Source organism: Monodelphis domestica, chromosome 5, assembly GCF_027887165.1.
Source record: "Monodelphis domestica isolate mMonDom1 chromosome 5, mMonDom1.pri, whole genome shotgun sequence".
NCBI lineage: Eukaryota > Metazoa > Chordata > Mammalia > Didelphimorphia > Didelphidae > Monodelphis > Monodelphis domestica.
Window position 1 is genome coordinate 283,786,356 of NC_077231.1, and position 10,788 is coordinate 283,797,143.

The 10,788-nt window shown below is 42.4% G+C and overlaps 1 protein-coding gene across 1 annotated transcript in view; it reads right to left on the reverse strand.

Moving 5' to 3' along the window:
* The window catches only part of FYCO1 (FYVE and coiled-coil domain autophagy adaptor 1), a 107,876-nt gene extending 97,308 nt beyond the window's left edge, over window positions 1–10,568 (reverse strand). Inside the window, exon 1 of the mRNA XM_007505070.3 lies at window positions 10,450–10,568. The gene's annotated coding sequence lies outside the window, so the exon portion shown is untranslated. The remainder of the gene's footprint in view (window positions 1–10,449) is intronic.
* Window positions 10,569–10,788: the final 220 nt, after the last annotated feature.

A 10,788-nucleotide genomic window follows, 5' to 3' on the forward strand; every position in this document is an offset into this window, starting at 1 on the left:
ATAAATGAAAAAAAGGCAAGAGGTGGGGTAGCACAATGAATATGATGCCAGACCTTGACTCAGGAGGACCTGGTTTCAAATGTGGCCTAGCTGGGTGACTCTGAGGAAGTCACTTAATTAACCCCATTACCTAGCCCTTACTGCTCTTCTGCCTCAAAACAAATACATAATATTGAGTCTAAGATGTAAGGAAAGGGTTTTTTAAAAATTGATACTAAGACAGAAGGAAGGAAGGAAGGAAGGAAGGAAGGAAGGAAGGAAGGAAGGAAGGAAGGAAGGAAGGAAGGAAGGAAGGAAGGAAGGAAGGAAGGAAGGAAGGAAGGAAGGAAGGAAGGAAGGAAGGAAGGAAGGAAGGAAGGAAGGAAGGAAGGAAGGAAGGAAGGAAGGAAGGAAAGAGGGAAGAAGGAGGAGGGAGGGAGGGAAGGAAGGAAGGAAGGAAAGAAGCGAAGGAAGGAAGGGAGATATAAAATTTGTCACCCATTAAAATAAGGTTATATGAATGAAAATTTTATAATTCAAAAGAATCCTAGTGCATCCTAATACATGATGTATTATAAACATGGAAATAACATGTATAATACCAAGAGTTTTTAATATTAAATTGCTAGAATAAAAACAGGAACTCTTAATTTCTAGGGTTATTCATTCAATAAACATTTTTCTAGACTTTACTATGTGTAATGAATGCTCTACTACATTTGGGCCCAGCCTATAGGTCTATATTCCAAGGACCAGCCCAGCTAAATTCAGAATCACCAAATTAGTTGAAAGGCAGTGGATTTTTAGGCCACATCAATATATAATGACATCTATGTAAAGCAGGGGTCCCCAAACTTTTTACACAGGGGGCCGGTTCACTGTCCCTCAGACCATTGAAGGGCCGGACTATTAAAAACAAAAACAAAAAACAAAAAACTATGAACAAATCTGTATGCCGCTGTCTGGGATAGCGGAGGCTGCAGCACTGGCTGGGATGGGCCTGTCACACCCTGCATAGGTCCATCACTGCCACCACTATATCGGGCAGCAGTATACACAGTGTGGAATCCCCTCCCCCAGATCTCTGCTCACCATGCTGACGTCTTCCATTGTGTAGTCATATAATCCTTTGCCTGGTGCCTCGTTCTTGGAACAAGGCGCCAGGCAAAGGATTATGTCACTGGAAGTAGTACTGTACATGAGCACCGCGGCACTGCCACACACAGTGCTCCTCTCACTGACCACCAAAGAAAAAGGTGCCCCTTCTGGAAGTGCACTGGGGGCCAGATAAATGGCCTCAGGGGGCTGCATGTGGCCCACAGGTCGTAGTTTGGGGACCCCTGATGTAAATAAAGCATGAGGAGCTGAATATATGTCAACAAAATACTAAAGTATACAGCTTGCCTTAGAATTAAAAATGCTACAAGATCTATAAAGTTTTCATTAACTTATATCAGTTTCAACAAATTTTCCCCACTCTAAAAATCACTGAAATCAACAAAGTAATCAAACCTTTTTTTTCTTATTGAGAACCAATTATAGGCATCCTGTGGTTAAATTAAGCAAACTGGAAGTTACAAATGAATACAATTTGACTCTCATTAAAATGCCTTCTTCAAAGGACTCTGTCTCTGGTTTTATCAACACATCTCAGGAGAGTCCTTGGGTAGGGAAAAGGTAGTATGAAGACTGGATTGGCTCTTCCCTGATTGTAACAATGAAGGTACTTGGTTCTTCCCTGATTGTAAAGATTTAAATTGTAACTCATGTCTATTTTTAGATTTTAATCCCCATAAGTATAAATACTCTACTTAAAAATTAAGTATGGAGCCCTGCCTATTTTGAGATTCAATCACAAAAAGTGCAAACACGATACTTAAAGTTGAGTAGGAAGACCTGCCCATGTTAGATCTAATCACCAAAGGTGTAAACATCCTACTTAATCATTTATTGGGGGGAGGGGGGTTGTCTATGACCCACATGTGAAATGGTGGATAAGAATCAGAATCAACTAACTGCCTTCTGGGCAGTCCTAGAGCAGAGCGTCAACTATGATTGGTAGACGTGGAATTAGGGGAAGGCACAGGAAGTGACACAAGAGAAAATGTCTTTAAAATGGGCTGTCACTTCCTGTGAGGAGTTTTTTCTTTGTGGAAGTGGAGATGGGAGTCTTGGAGTGGAACTTCCTATGAGAACTCAATTCCTCATGCTTTCGAGTTGAGGCTGGTGAAGGGGGCAAAAGAATCTGCTGACTGGACAGACGCATGGTGAGTGAAAGGCTGACTCTAAACTGTTGGATTTTTCTGAGGAGACTTCCCCAGGTCCTGGGCTACAAAAGCAGTTGAAGGCTCAACTCCCCTGCCTGGTTTTTGATCCAGGGGCCAGATTAAATTACTTAGTGCTCAGGCTAGATATCCTACCTTATCATCTCTCTGATTTCTTGCTTCACTCTTTCTACATTTTGTAAATAAATCGTAAATAAAATCCCTTTGGAATTAATTAAATTCCTGGCTACCAAATTCTTAAATAATCAAGTCCAACCCTTTAAAAATTAACCCCTTTCCCCCCTTACAGTAGAAAGGTCTGAATGGACACAGGATTAACTTCTGACACCATGACATTGACCCTGGATTTATATATTACTAGACTGAACAGAATGTTATGTATTTACAACAATTAAATGTGAATCACATGAAGAGATAGTAGAAGATACCTCTACCCACTGCTTTGCAGAGATGGAAACTTATGGGTATGGATCGCTGCACATAACACTGAACTTTTCTGGTACACTGGTTCGTTTTGTTGAGCTTTTCCCCTCTATTTTTTAATTTATATTATAAGAAATAGCACTCTGGGAGAAAGGAGGAGGAGTAGGAGGAAGTTTGATCTAAAAGCAAAGAACATCAATAAAAATGTATTTTAAGCACAATAAACTGAGGGGGAAGGAGAGACTAATAGATTCCCAAAGTCCTTTAAAACAAATGAACAACAAAAACAAACCTTAAGAGTGTCATGTCATGGAAACATAAACATCTACTCTGGCATGTTGCAATTTCAAGAAACAAATCCTAAAATAATGCTCATGGGTTAACTTTTTTAGGAATTGATGAAATAAGGTTTTGTGCCTGATACAGCTTTTCAAGAGGAACCTTAGAACCCAATTACTATCTACTTTACTTAAAAGTCTACAAATCATAGTATTATAAAACAACAGATTTCAAATTAGACAGGATTCCAGAGGTCAACCAGTTCAATTTTCTCATTTCACAAATGAGAACAGTGAAGCCCAATTAACTTGGACCAATTCACACAAATGATAAGGAAGAGAGCCAAGATTTGAATCCAGATCTCTAATACCAATCCAGTGTTCTTTCTACTGTATGTGCCCAAATGTGCCTACTCAAATACCTGTGATGGGCACACTAGCTTACTCTTCAGACTTTGTTTTTCTTAAACCCTTACCTTCTATCCTAGAATCAAAATTAAATATTGGTTCCAAGGTAGAAGAGCAGTAAGGGGTAGGCAATGGAGGTTCAGTAACTTGCCCAGAATCACATGGCTAGGAAGTGTCTAAGGCCAGATTTTGAACCCAGGTCCTCTGTCTCTGGGCCTAGTTCTCAATCCACTGAGCCACTTCACCGCCCATTCTACAGGCTTTTAAATGCAAAGTGAATACAAACATATTAGCAATCTTTTCAAATTAAGGAGTCAACTTTCTGACCTCTGCTTTGTTGGTGGGGACAGAAAAGACTGTGAATGTCTCAGGAGGAGGATGAAGGTCTGAAGGGAAGTGGGGAGCCACTGATGTAGAGCCCCTGAAACCTCACCAGCCACAAACATCTAAGGTGCCAACCAAGGCAACAATGGAAATTTCCTTATCATAAGAGTTATGAGTGTCTCTCTCTCTCTCTCTCTCTCTCTCTCTCTCTCTCTCTCTCTCTCTCTCTCTCTCTCTCTCTTCTCTCTCTCTCTCTCTCTCTCACACACACACACACACACACCAACAAGATTCTATTAGCTAATTCACAGAGATCTAGTTTCAAAAAGTTTTTCTTAAATACATAAAATCATTACAACCATTCACATAGCCCTTCAATAGGGAATTAAGAACAAAACCATCCTTGCTCCACTGTCTTTCTCCATCTCTTTTCCTACCACCCAAACCAAGTTCTAAGTCTGAGTGCCTTTCTAGTCCAGACAGGCCCCTTTCAAGTCACTGAAGTTGGTTTTCTTTCCCCAAGTCACCTAGACCTGAGTGTTTCAATGGCAGGAATTATCCTCAGCTCTTTACTAGTCCTCACTGCACACACTGCCAAAACATGCTTTAGTGACCAAGGAAAATGGACACTATAGGGCACCCATTACAGATTTAAATTAAATTAAAGTGTAAAATCTTCTGCCTTCACAATAAATCTTGTCCCTTTTCAGCACTCACACACTGTAGTTGAGGTCCTCATCACCTCTGACATGTACTATTACAATAGCTTTTTTTTTTTTACCCTCATCTTTGCAATATTGTATATTGGTTCCAAGGCAGAAGAGTGGCAAAGGAGAGTCAATGGGGGTTAAATGAATGTCCAAGGTCACACCACTAGAAGTGTCTGCAGCTACATTTGAACCTAGGACCTCCTATTTCCAGGCCTGGCATTCAAACCACTGAGCTGCCGAGCTGCCTCTATAATAGCTTTCTAATTGGTCTCTTGACTTCAGGTCTCTCCTCCCAATCATCCACCCTCCACTGAGCACCAAAGTAATTTTTCTAAAGTCTAGGTCAGAGGAGGATTTAAGAAGGAGCTGGAAAGACCTCCATGAACTGATGTAGAGTGAAAGAAGCAGAACCAGGGGAACCCTGTACACAGAAACATCAGCACTGTGGGATGATCATCTGGGATAGTCGGAGCTACTCCCAGCAATACAGCAATCCAGGACAATTCTGAGGGACTTGTGACAAAGAATACTCTCTACCTCCTGAGATAGTGGAATCAGATGCAAATCAAAGCATGCAATTTCACTTTGGTTTATTTGGGTTTTTATTTCATGGTTTTGGTTTTATATTCTCTTACAAAAACGAACAATATGGAAATATATTTTGTATGATAATACATGTATAATCCAGATTAAATTGCTTTCAATTCCAGAAAGGGGGAGGGAAGAAGACAATTTGGATCTTATAACTTCAGAAAACTTATATGGAAATCTGTTATTACATGTAATTGGTAAAATAAAATATTTTTAGAATAGAAAAAATAAAAAATAAAAATCTAGGTTGGCCCATGATCAACAAGATCCTGTGGCTCCCTATTACCTTCAGGGACAAATATGAAGCCCTCTGTTAGCCATTTGAACCTGGCCCCTTCCCCTCTTTCTAGTCTTCTGACACCTCTGATCCAAGCACACTGGCCAATTTGTTGCTCCTCAAACATGAGAAAATCTCTCCTATCCCATGTCTACACTGGCTGTTCCTCAGCTTCCCTGGCTGTCTTCAAGGCTCAGATTTCACATTCGGAACCTGTTTTTTCAAATCCCCATCCACTAGCACCTTCCCTTCTCAGGTTAACCATCTTCTGCTGATATCTTTATGAATGTGGTTATCTACTGTGATCTCCCCATGAGACTTGAGAGCAGGGTTTGTTGTTGCCTCTCTTAGTATCCCTAGGTTAGCCCAGAGATGGAATGTGGTAACCTTGAAATGTTTTCTGATCTAGCTCCAGGATTCATTCCAACCAATGCTAAAAGAGCCATAAACTAAGCATATCTTGGAACCAAGCTAATCATTTGTTTATGGAATTATCCCTACAGGAGAACTTGTAGTCTCTGAAAAGAGGATTTTGAAATATATTTAACACTAGAAAGAGAAAGAGAATAAACTAAATATAATGGAATCAGTCCCTCAATCCAGTTAACTATCATTTTGAGCTCTCAATGGGAATGGAAGCCCTTAGTTAAATAAACACACGATTAGGTTGAGAAGACAGGTGTCAAACCCAATCTAATCTCATAGGCTGCTGATCCCAGACAGAGGTTAGCTGGTTAGGAAACAGTCCATCTACACATAACCCTTTCCAGTATGGGATCCATTGGCCACTTGTTTCTGCTTATGTTTTTCTAGACCAAGGTCACAGCTAAAAAAAGCACGCTGCTCTCATCCTTTCCCTTAGACTATTAATCTATTAGTCAGAAGGAATATCTTCTGACACTACAAAACACCGCTCAGAGGGCAGCTGAGGTCCTCACTAAATATCAAGCAAAGGGGAAAATCTCTTCCTGAGTGACATTTCCCTGGGAACCTCTGTTCTCACCTAGCTCTGGGATGGGACATTTGGGAAGTTGTCCTAAACCCATGCTCCTCCTAAATTGGATTAGAAAAATACCTGCACACTTATTTTGTAATTTGGCTCCACTGGAAGGAGCCTGGAGGGCAACTGGACTAAGTTCCTTACTTTGGAAGAGACCAAAACAGGGACAGCTGGGTGGGTCAGTGGACAGAGAACCAAACCCTGGGACAGGAGGTGCTGGATTCAAATTTGACTTCGGCTACATCCTAGCTGTGTGATGCTGGGCAAGTCTCTGAACCCCCCTTGCCTAGCCCTAGCTGCTCTTCTGCCTGGGAACCAATGCTGAGTATTGATTCTAAGACAGAAAGTAAGAGTTTAAAAAAGTGAAAAGAATGAGTAAAACAGAGCCCTGAGTCACAAAGGAGCCAGGATCAAGGTGGGGGCCCAGGGTGTGGACCCAAAGCTCCAGTTTTTCCCAGGAAGTTTGAGGGGGACTCTCATCTCCCTCCCTACCAGTGTCTTTCTGCTGAGACTACCTCCAATTGATACTAATAAATTCTGTATATACATAGTTGCTTACAGGCTGTCTAGCCCTATTAGAATGGGAGCTCCTGAAGGTCAGAGTCCTCGCCTTTGCCTTTGCTGGTACCTAATACACAGAAAGCATTCAGAGAAGCTTCTTGGTGAAGGCGAGGGTGATGAGGGTGCTGCAGCAACACAGTGGTGTGTTCTGGAAAGGGCCAATTTTTAACTTGTGATGGGTGTTGGATCTTATCAACTTTTCCTGATCACTAAGATGCCTTCTTATGATCAAGGCTGATGCTCTTCAATAGTTACAAATTATCTTAATAATATCAATCAAGTGTCACCAAACTAAAACCATGAAGCAGTTTGGCCTCCCAAATGGATATCCGTTATAAGTAAAACAGTGGAAAAATAAGGGTCTGAAGAAGTTGTTGACCTCCAAGGCAAAACGGGCTATAGAAATGTCAATATGGGGCAGCTAGGTAGCATAGTAGCTAGAGTGCTGGGTCTGGAGTCTGGAGGGCCTGAGTTCAAATGTGATCTCAGATATTTCCTAGCCTATTGCTCAGATATATCCTAAATAGATGAACTTGGACAAGCCACTTAACCCCAATTGCCTCGTCCTTATAGCTCTTAGGTCTTGGAATTGATATTAAGACAGAAGGTAAGAGAAAGAAAGGGGGTGGGGGGAGAAAAGAAGAACGAGGGAGAGGAGGGAGGGAGGAGGGGACAGGAGGAGGGGGGAGAGAAAGAGGAGAGACAAAGAGAGATTAATATTAAAGAGGAAAACAATCCTGGTTAGTTAGCAGATGCAAATTAAATCTGGAAAAAAACATTCATATAGTATCCTAAGGCCCACACAGGATACTTATAGGCAAAGGACACCAAAGACCCAAAGAAGGACAGAAGAAATATGGAAGGCCAGGTTTACTCCCCTGACATCCTATAGTGAGAGAGAGAGAGAGAGAGAGAGAGAGAGAGAGAGAGAGAGAGAGAGAGAGAGAGAGAGAGAGAGAGAATAAAATGATGAGCAGGATTTAGCAGATGGTGCAAGAGTTTAGTATGATGTCCAAGGGGCTTGGAGTGGGCAGATGAGAATGGAGACCAGATTAACCAATGCTAATCCCATCTCCCAATAAACCATTGACCCCATTTCTCTCTGTCAACAGAGACAACATCTCTAGAAGTCAAGGCAAAAAGAAGACAGCAATGGATTGTGCTTAGGATAGTTTCAACAAGTGTCTTTTTGCCTTTTCTTTTTTGCTGGATGGAGCAACCAGAGAGGAAAACAGAAGATAAATATCAATGGGTACTTGAGCAACAAGTCAGAGAAATGCAGTTGATCTGCTAACCAAATGTTCTTTTGGTTACAAATCTGAAGCAGAATATTAGGATCCAAACACACAAACTGCACTCATTTGGGATGTTCTACTAACTAAACTATACCGCCTAATAATGATCTGCCTACGGAGTTATAAAGGTCCAGGGAAAGAATATTGGCTTTATTTTGTATTCAAATCCCACCTCAGAAACCTACTGCTTGCATGATTTGGGCACATCATTTAAACTCCATTAGCATCAGTTTCCTCATCTGTAAAATGAGATGGCTGAATAAAGTATCCTTAGGTTCCTTTGGGCACTAGATCTTGCAACAGATTGTGTTCAAAATCCATGGGGTCCCTATATGGAGTGGTTTGCCATTTCTTTCTTCAGTGTGTCTCCAATTTACATGTAGGGAACTGGTGCAAATAGAGACTTGCCCAGGGTCACACAAGTAGAAAGTATCTGAGGCCAAATTTGAATTTGGATCTTCTTGATTCCAGACCTCAGGCTCTATCCAAAGCACCACCTAGTTACCTAGAGCTAGTAAGTCACTGTAAATAAAAATTAATTCCCAGGGTGGATATTGTTACCAGTCTATTGTTATAAGCAATATTCCCATATATAATCAATATTCTCATATTTTTATCAATACTCCCTATCTCTATTAATATTACATAGTTATATTATGAATAATCCACATTTAAATAACATGTCATAATCACCCTTTTACTGAGGAAACCTTGGCACATACAGAGGTTAAATAATTCATCTTAGGAATTATTCCCAAAACTGAATTCAATTGTTCTGACCTCCAGACTGATGTTTTTTCCTACTAAACCACACCAACTTTCTATTTTATTTAAAAATTTTTATTTTATCAAAATCAAAATCCTTTATTTTTAAAGGAGGCAAGTAAACAGCTATAACAATACTCTTAATACTGTTTACAAGTTTAAATTGTGCCTGGCTTGTGGAACTGGGGCCTTCCAGCCAGCAACATGGGTGTGGCAGAGGAAATGGAAATAATCCATCCAGCAGTAATATCAGCAAAGCAAACATAAGATTCCCTACAAGTTGACTATATACTGGCTTATATCACATGACTGTCAGGAAACTCAATCAAATGCAGAGTCAAAACAAGTAAAAGTTAGTGTTATCTAGGGCCCTGCTATTGGTATCAGAGATTATATCCTCTACTGATTAGGAGTTTGCTTCAATGAACCATTTTCTGTACTCAGAAGTAGCATAAAATTCAAATTGAGGCACACTAGCATCTCATTTTACATTATGTTTACACCTTTGAACAAAGAATAAACAAAGCAAAACAAAACAACAAAAAAGACCAAACAATGTTCCTTACAATTAATTACACAGAAAATCCCAACTCATTTGTCTGAGCAAGTTGGTCTAGATGACTTCTCTGTCCCTTTTAGCTCTGTCTAGGAGTCTGTAGATTTCATTTTACTGCTCCTAAGTAGAAGGAAATCTAAACCTCTAGTGTTGGTCCACATGTGATCCTCAGAGACACAGTAGGTGCAGCATAGTGGGCTTGTCTTCAGGAACACCTCCGTTCAAATGCTGCTCCCTTGCTATAGGACCCTACACAAGCCATTTAATTTATTTGTGCCTCAGTTTCCCCTTTTTACAGGAGAAAACAAAAACTAAAGGGCTGGACTCGAGATCTCTTCTCTCTCTAAACTACGATCCTCTGCCTTCCCCCAAATCAAAGGCAAAGTAGGTAGAGCGAGCGCGTGTTCCCTAATGTAACCCTAAATAGACATCCCTCGATCCAAAAGGAGGACAAAGTAAGAACTCTCCCCACTCCCGCGGCAGCTGGACACGGTCAATTTCCAAAGAATTAGAGTTCGGGGAGTGAAATGCCAATATGCCCAGCCCTCGGACAAGTGCCAGGGCAGAGCCAAGGGGACGGTTAGGACGGGCGTCCTTGTCCTTGTCCCTGAGCGCTAGGGCTGGCTGTCACCTCCGGCCCAGGGGAAGTGAGGCTGGGGCCAGGGAGTAGGAAGGGAGAGGGAAAAGTAATTTTCTCCCGAACTCTGGCTGCTGCACTGCGCGCCCGCTGCCTAGGGCAGGCGTGGGGAAGAAGGGAAGCAGACAGCCCCGAGCAGGCGGAGACTAGATTGGGGGGGGAAGAAGGGAGACAGGCAGCCGCGAGCGGCGCGGCCGGGGCGGGGGCGGAGAGAGGCGGCCGCTCGCCCGCCCGCAACAAGTGACGGCGAAACCAACTCGCAACTGGAGTCTCCGTCCGGCTGAGGGCAGCCCCTGCAACGCGCCCGCCGCGGGAACCTCCGCTAAAGATGCCTGGGCCTAGTCGCCTGGCGTCACTTACGGGAGTTCGGGTTCCCAGTCACCCCCGCTCAGAAACTTTGTGTCCACGGGCTGGACAAGTACAGGACCTCGGCGCAGGCAGCCATGACACTGATCGTCCGGCGGAGGGTTCGGGACTACAACTCCCAGCAATCCCCGCGCGGTGACCTATCGCTTCCGGCATTCCCACTGCCACCTACACCCCCAGCCCCCCTCTTGCTCTTCATCCTCCTGCTAGGTCTCCGCCTGCACTAAACTTTATTGCTCCGTCTATTTCTAAATCGCTGATTTCACTATGAGTAGCACAAGCTCATAAGCGTCAAGGTGGTGTCATGGATAGAGAGCTCACCTGAAACTCAGG